The sequence below is a fragment of the Petromyzon marinus genome, chromosome 19 (assembly GCF_048934315.1).
Source record: "Petromyzon marinus isolate PM22_M1 ecotype Great Lakes invasive population chromosome 19, UKy_Petmar_22M1.pri1.0, whole genome shotgun sequence".
Taxonomy (NCBI): Eukaryota; Metazoa; Chordata; class Hyperoartia; order Petromyzontiformes; family Petromyzontidae; genus Petromyzon; species Petromyzon marinus.
Genome location: NC_133685.1, coordinates 6,380,300 through 6,387,206, shown reverse-complemented (window position 1 = coordinate 6,387,206; position 6,907 = coordinate 6,380,300).

Below are 6,907 nucleotides of genomic sequence, written 5' to 3'. Positions count from 1 at the left end.
GGAGACGCGAACTCGGCAAACCTTAGAAATATAATGCGATGCAACCCAGTCGGCCAACAACACAGTTAGACACTAAACCTGGTTGAACACGTATTCCAAAAGACTGCTGAATCTTGTGTTCATCTTCTAGGTTGAACACACCAACGTAAACACTTTCGACTTTACTTCACCATGCCGGTCTGTGCAGGTTGTGGTGAAGTCGCCTGTATGTTGGGGGCGCACGAGGACAAATACAAAGTTTTAGTTTAACACGTAGTAGGGCTTTCGTGACCAATATCCATAATACAGTTTTTTTTTGTTTTGGGTTAGATCGTGTAAATGTCGATGTCTCCTGGTGAAGCCAGTTGTAATTACTGGTGAAACGTCCTACTCGGAATGTAAATGTTGTTGCTTGCCTCCCAACACACCAATATGACGTGGTACCAGCTACGAATTGGCACGTTCAGTTTACGTGACAAACTTTACTAATTAGCCGTGTCAGGGTTTAAGGACGCAATGTTTTTTGTGCTACTGAATACATCCCACGTGCTTTTTTTAAAAGCCCCGCCAGGTTAACTGCTCGTCGTCTGCACCTGCCATACCACGACGTGAATGATACACCTGGCCCCAAGGGCATTCGTTTGTTCTTCCAACCACACGTGCCACTGTAGCACTAAAATTACTTCAACAGGGTTATGAAAGTGTGTTCCGTGTAGCATTCGTTCACTGCAGACGCTCAACGACCGCGGGCCAATTGTGAATTGGCAGTCTATCGAATATTACGATTGTTCGTAGGTTTTTACTTGCAACTATTTGTGCTCGTGGTGTGCTGCGTATCTCGACGAAGACTCACTAAATAATTTACCTTTTAGTACGGGGTCACGTGTCGCTCGTCCACTGATTTTAGCCGTTGCCGGGAATGCAACTCAAGCTGGCGGGTTCAAAGTACAACGTGCTGACCCATGCGCGCGCCGCAGCTTTGCCGATGCATTGTTTTATGGAACGATCGTAGCGTGTCCTCTTGCACCGTGTCCTCTTGTTCGCCACAGTGGACGGCTTTGTAGCGATTCACTGAACCCGTTGCCGATTGCGCACGATTGTTATCCCCTTGCTCAATGCCTCCCAAAAACAAACAGCTCGTTGGTTCTGCTCTGGTGTTGCTGCCACACCTCCGTTATTCTTCATGACGCCCTTTCGCAGCACAACATCAATCACCGCCAACGTGGAACTTATGCCGACCTTGAAACACCGACACGTAGGGTTTGTTATCGCCTCGCGGATTATTGGATTGGTGTGTGATCTTGGGTAGTTATTTGGAAATCTGGTTTCTGTCTCCGAGAGAAATGGTCACGACACCAGATGAAGGCTGGGTTCGTTCCTCGCGCAGAGGATTGCATCACCCCGTGCTAAGAGAATGGTCCACAGAAGGCGATAATATAGAACTGCTTCTGAAAGCGTCTTCAAGTGACCTCGGATCCACAAGGACACAGCTGTGCTTCCTCACCCTGCCTGCCGAACATATTTTGTCACGTGATGAGTCAAGCACTGATATTTCTTTTGTTATTCTCACAGAGCTGGAATTTATCAACATAAAATGGAAAATTTGTTTTTTTACGTTCATGACGATTGTGCAATGAACGCACTACTCTTGAGTTTAATTGCAGACGGCTGAAATCCAGTCTCAAGCCCAGGGAACTCAACGGTGTCACAAACATACTGTAGCATGTTACGAACTGCCTTTTTATGTTTGTATCTAAAAATGATAGGTAAAAATGTGAAAGCATGCTTTTAGGATTTTGTAGGCATGCGCTTAAGTACCAAAGCATGTTTTATTGTGCTCTTGGTTACATGTGTAGTGACTGTACTTGTAACTGTGGTGCCGGGACTTGCGAAGTCACGGCCGGTAATGTCATTGCGGGCAGCCCGGGTTGCGGGCTGCGGTACCAACACTAGCGGTGGTTGGGTGAGCGCTGGTTAGCGCTCGGAGGCACCGCGAGCAGTGTGGGGTGCCGGCTCCCAGTGAGGGAGCGAGAGCGAGCGTCAGCCAGCCAGGGATACCTTGGGGCATGATACTCTGGCTGACCTGTTGTCACGTGACCGGACGATACTGGAGGGGGGCCACCGGTGGACGGGGGCCGAGGGGCGGTCACGTGGTCGCGAAGAGCTCTCGGGGACATTCGAGAGGCAGCTCGAGAAGCCTGGAAGGTGGGCGGGGCTAAGGGTGGAGCCAGCCCCAGCCCAGGGGCATATAACGAGAGCTCCTTGAGGAGCTTGGGGTTTTTAAAGTGTTGGTGTTCCAAGATTCACGTCGGGGAGAAGAAGCTTCTAGCCACGCGGTCTGGGACCCAGCTTGTGGTCCGGACCGGGATAGCGAACCGTGTCTAGTTCTGCCGTAGCGTGGTTAGATGGGCATTCGAGACCCGAGCGTAGGTTGTGTTATGTTACGTATTGTTGGTGAATAAATAGTGTTGCTCCCAAGACAACTTCTGCGACTCAGTTGGACTCATTACAACTGGTGTCGGTACCGGCCAACTTGCTAGGCTATAGCTCGTGGTAGACGGAAGATGTCTACACGTCGCAGAGTTCTTGTGTGAGCGTCAGATGACGAAGACGACGACGAGCTGATTCCGCCCACGGCTGCCGAGGACGGAGCGGAGACGCTGCCCGCGGAGCAGGGCGCAGTCGGGGCGCGGGGCGCCTCGCCTTCTGTTAAGGAGCTGGTCAGGGACGTGCGTGGCCATCTCGCTGACCTCCAAGCGGCATCCTCCGTCCTCATCGAGATGCGGTCCTTCCCTTCGACGGCGAAGGAGGGAGCGGCGGAGCTGTCTGAACGGGGTGACTTGGCCGCCATTTCACAAAGGGCGGGAACGCCATCGCCACTGCTCACGCTCGCGGGCGCCATTTTGCCGCCGGCGGGGAGCGCGGAGCCCGCCATGCTTGAAGGGGGGACGTCTTCGTCATTTGACGTCCAATCGCTCCGCCGTCGGCTGCCCTTCATTAAATAATTTAATGCCGCCAGCAGAGATTGGGTGGCATTTAAACGAAGATTTCTTACGAATGCCGACGTGGCGGGGTGGTCGGAGGCGGACGCGCTGAATGCGCTTCCCGCCGCCCTCGATGACGATGCGCTGGCGGCGTTCCTCTCCATCCCGCCGTCCGAGAGGTCGACCCTCAGGCGTTTGACCAGATTGCCGCCACTTTTGAGTCTCCGCTGAACACCCACCAGAAGTTTGCGGTGAGACGGAGAGGTGACGCTGAATCGGCCTCGCGTACCGGAGTGCGCTTTTGGCCCTGGCGAAGGCCGCGTATCCGCTCATGGGTCACGATGGCCATGATGCCCCGGTGCTTGAGAAGATATTGGAGCTCGCCAAGGATCTTCGCACTGTGCTTCCCGCCGACGGCGGGGACGTGTCTTCGCTCAAGATCGCCAAGTGTATCCAGGCGCAGCAGACCCTGTAGCGTGACAGGGTGTTGGTGGCGGGCTCCGCGTCTTCCGCGGAGCCCGAGGGTCACACGGTTGGAGAGGCCGTGTCCGCGTGCTCGTTGCATCGGCGGGACGGCGATCGACGGGGTGACGGTGATTGGCGGCGGGACGACCGGCGGCGGGCGGGGTCTGCTTCATCCCGTTCCAGCGACGGACGGGTCACTTGCAACAACTACGGCCTGCCGGGGCATGTCCAGTCGGGCTGCCGGGTTCCTCAACGGCGGGCCTTGGGTCGTCCGCCTTCCTAAGGCGCCGTGCGATTGATGCCTCGCACGCGGTCGCTCGTGTCGGCCTCGCGTGCTCGGAAGGCCAAGGACCTGACGACCCGGCCTACTGCTCTACGTGAGGAGCCGGCTTCGTCGGGTCGATTCCTTGCTCCCCCCGGCCCTCCCAAGGCGGTCGAGCCCAACCCGTCTGGAGGACCGGCGTCACGGACTCGTTCAAAGACTCGATTTGCATGATCCCGCACATTGCACACTCCCACATCGTCATGGGGTGTCGCGCTCGCGTGAGTCATGGCCAGTGTTTGGCTGATCCTGCTCGCCATCGAGCTCACAAGCGTTATTACACGTTGAGGGTGGGAGATGTTGATTGTGGGGATTTCGTGTGCCGTGGTTGTCGGGTTGACCGGTTGTTTTTTTTCTTCTTGTTGTCAGGTGTATCTATTGTACAGTTCGGTTGGGTTATTTATTGTTGCCTTGTTATGTTGTTGGAGCAAACTTGTTGGTTGTTATGTTAGTTTACGTCGGTTGCTTGCTTTGGAGGGAGTTAGCAGCTGGGACGGCTGGAAGCTACGTGGGGGGGGGGGGGGGGGGGGTGATGTAGTGACTGTACTTGTCACTGTGTGGTGCCGGGACTTGCGAAGTCACGGCCTGGTAATGTCATTGCGGGCAGCCCGGGTTGCGGGCTGCAGTACCAACACTAGCGGTGGTTGGGTGAGCGCTGGTTAGCGCTCGGAGGCACCGCGAGCAGTGTGGGGTGCCGGCTCCCAGTGAGGGAGCGAGAGCGAGCGTCAGCCAGCCAGGGATACCTTGGGGCATGATACTCTGGCTGACCTGTTGTCACGTGACCGGACGATACTGGAGGGGGGCCACCGGTGGACGGGGGCCGAGGGGCGGTCACGTGGTCCCGAAGAGCTCTCGGGGACATTCGTGAGGCAGCTCGAGGAGCCTGGAAGGTGGGTGGGGCTAAGGGTAGAGCCAACCCCAGCCCGGGGACATATAATAATGAGAGCTTTGTAAGGAGCTCAGGGTTTTTAAAGTGTTAGTGTTCGAAGATCCTCGTCGGGGAGAAGAAGCCTCTCTCTAGCCACGAGGTCCGGGACCCAGCTTGTGGTCCGGACCGGGATCGCGAACCGTGTCTAGTTCTGCCGTAGCGTGGTTAGATGGGCATTCGAGACCCGAGCGTAGGTTGTGTTATGTTACGTATTGTTGGTGAATAAATAGTGTTGCTCCCAAGACAACGTCTGCGGCTCAGTTGGACTTACTGCACACGAAACGTCTTGAACTTAAATAGTTTCCTTTATTTTAAAGCGATAACGAAAACGCATGGTATTTTATGCCACCAGCCTCTTGTCTGTAAGCTCCTAAGCTCTGTTCAAAGAACGATAAATTGCATACAATTGGACGAGTTGCAGTAGTTGGAAAAATGCCATGTGGTGGTGTCAGCCTTGAGGAATAACAGTTGGAGAGACTGCAATGTGGAAACACTTCCAGAAATGTGGTTCAGTGGTTCATTTTGAGAATATTCCTTCTGGCCTAATGTGCCAATTTGTGGCAGAAAACGACTCAAAATTGTTTTCAGGTGACCATAAGCGCATCTCCTTTCGCACATTTTCTTCATGTTCAACAAAAAAAAACCCTATTGTCTTGAGTTGTCAGTGATTGTCACATGCCAGATGTAAAAAAATGCGATTACATTTAATGATTACAACTGGAATTTTTCCAAATTAGATGATAAAGGTTTCAAGCGACGTGGCAGTTTCTGTTAAGGCATTGCTTGAACCCAGCCGGGACAATCGAGTTGATCATCTCAACTCACTCTTTATAAAAACAGAAACCTGTTTAGTCTGCAGTGGTCGAAATCCGGATTTTAAATCAGGAATTTGCCAGTGCCAGCCCATTGTTACACCTGAGCTATTCAGCCACATCATCCATCCTATACAGCTGTCCATCCACATCCATCCTATGCAGCTATTCTGCCACATCATCCTATACAGCTATTCTGCCACATCATCCAATGAGGTTAATTATTTGGTTATGATGCTACTGCTGCTTTGGCAGTTGTACACAAAAATAATTAACAACTCTCCAACACGTTCCGTGTCAATAACACTGGGGCCCTACAAGGGAGACGTGTATAATAGGCGACATTTCAGGCAATGCCCCTTCTTCAGAACACACAAAGGAATGTGCTTTGAAAGCACGTGCTTTGAAGAAATGCCAAAATGTCGCCTTTAGAGTATTAGTAATTCCTTATGAGGCAGTGTTATTGAGGAATGTGTTGAGTTTTTTTTCATTGTGAGGTAAATGTGTGTACAGTTCGCTTGTTCCATCCACTGCTGCATGACGGCCTCCTGTGGGACAGTGAGATATATTTTGTCCATACTTCACCACGCTGGTCGGTGCCGCTCACCGAAGAAACCCGAATAGGGGAGCGTAGATTGTGTTTACTTTTTCTGCATCACTCTATTGCTAAAACACCACAAAACAGGTGAAGAATGACACGAGAGAATTGGATTATTTTTTGGTAACTTAGTTTGAATGGCCATTTTTGCATTTGAGTTTTTTCGATTTGAAAATTTACATAGCAACACACTATTGTAACGCATTTCAGCACATTTATTAAACCTCGCTTAACTAATAAATAAATGTTTGCTTTTCTAGATTTAAAGCTTTCGTGACTGCTAGGATCCATACTCTTTGGTTCTATTGGGTAAAGTCACGTAGCGCTGTCCTCCAGACAGTCTCGTCCCTTCACCTGATGAAGGCCGCTTGTGTTGTGGCCGAAACGTCGTGATTTTTTGTTATTTTATTTTCACCTACGTGACTTTACCCAATAGAACCAAAGATAATCTTCTTTGGTTCTTTCGGTAAAGTCACGTAGAATGAGAATAAAATAATAAATTGATAAAATAAAATAACACAATAATATTCTCACGACGTTTCGTGTTATTTTATTTTATCAATTTATTATTTTATTCTCATTCTACGTGACTTTACCGAAAGAACCAAAGAAGATGAATCATTGCAGTCACGAAAGCTTTAAATCGAAACCAAAGAGAATGTTTGCTTTGCTTTGTTAGACCTAAGGTGGGGCTGCAGGAATGATAGTTATTTGACGAAAGCTCAGAAACCCATGGGACTCAGGTGATGGTTGGTGGGGGAGAGGGGGGGCTGGGATGGGAGGGGGGGCTGGGATGGGGGGGGGCGGGTGAAGGGGGGG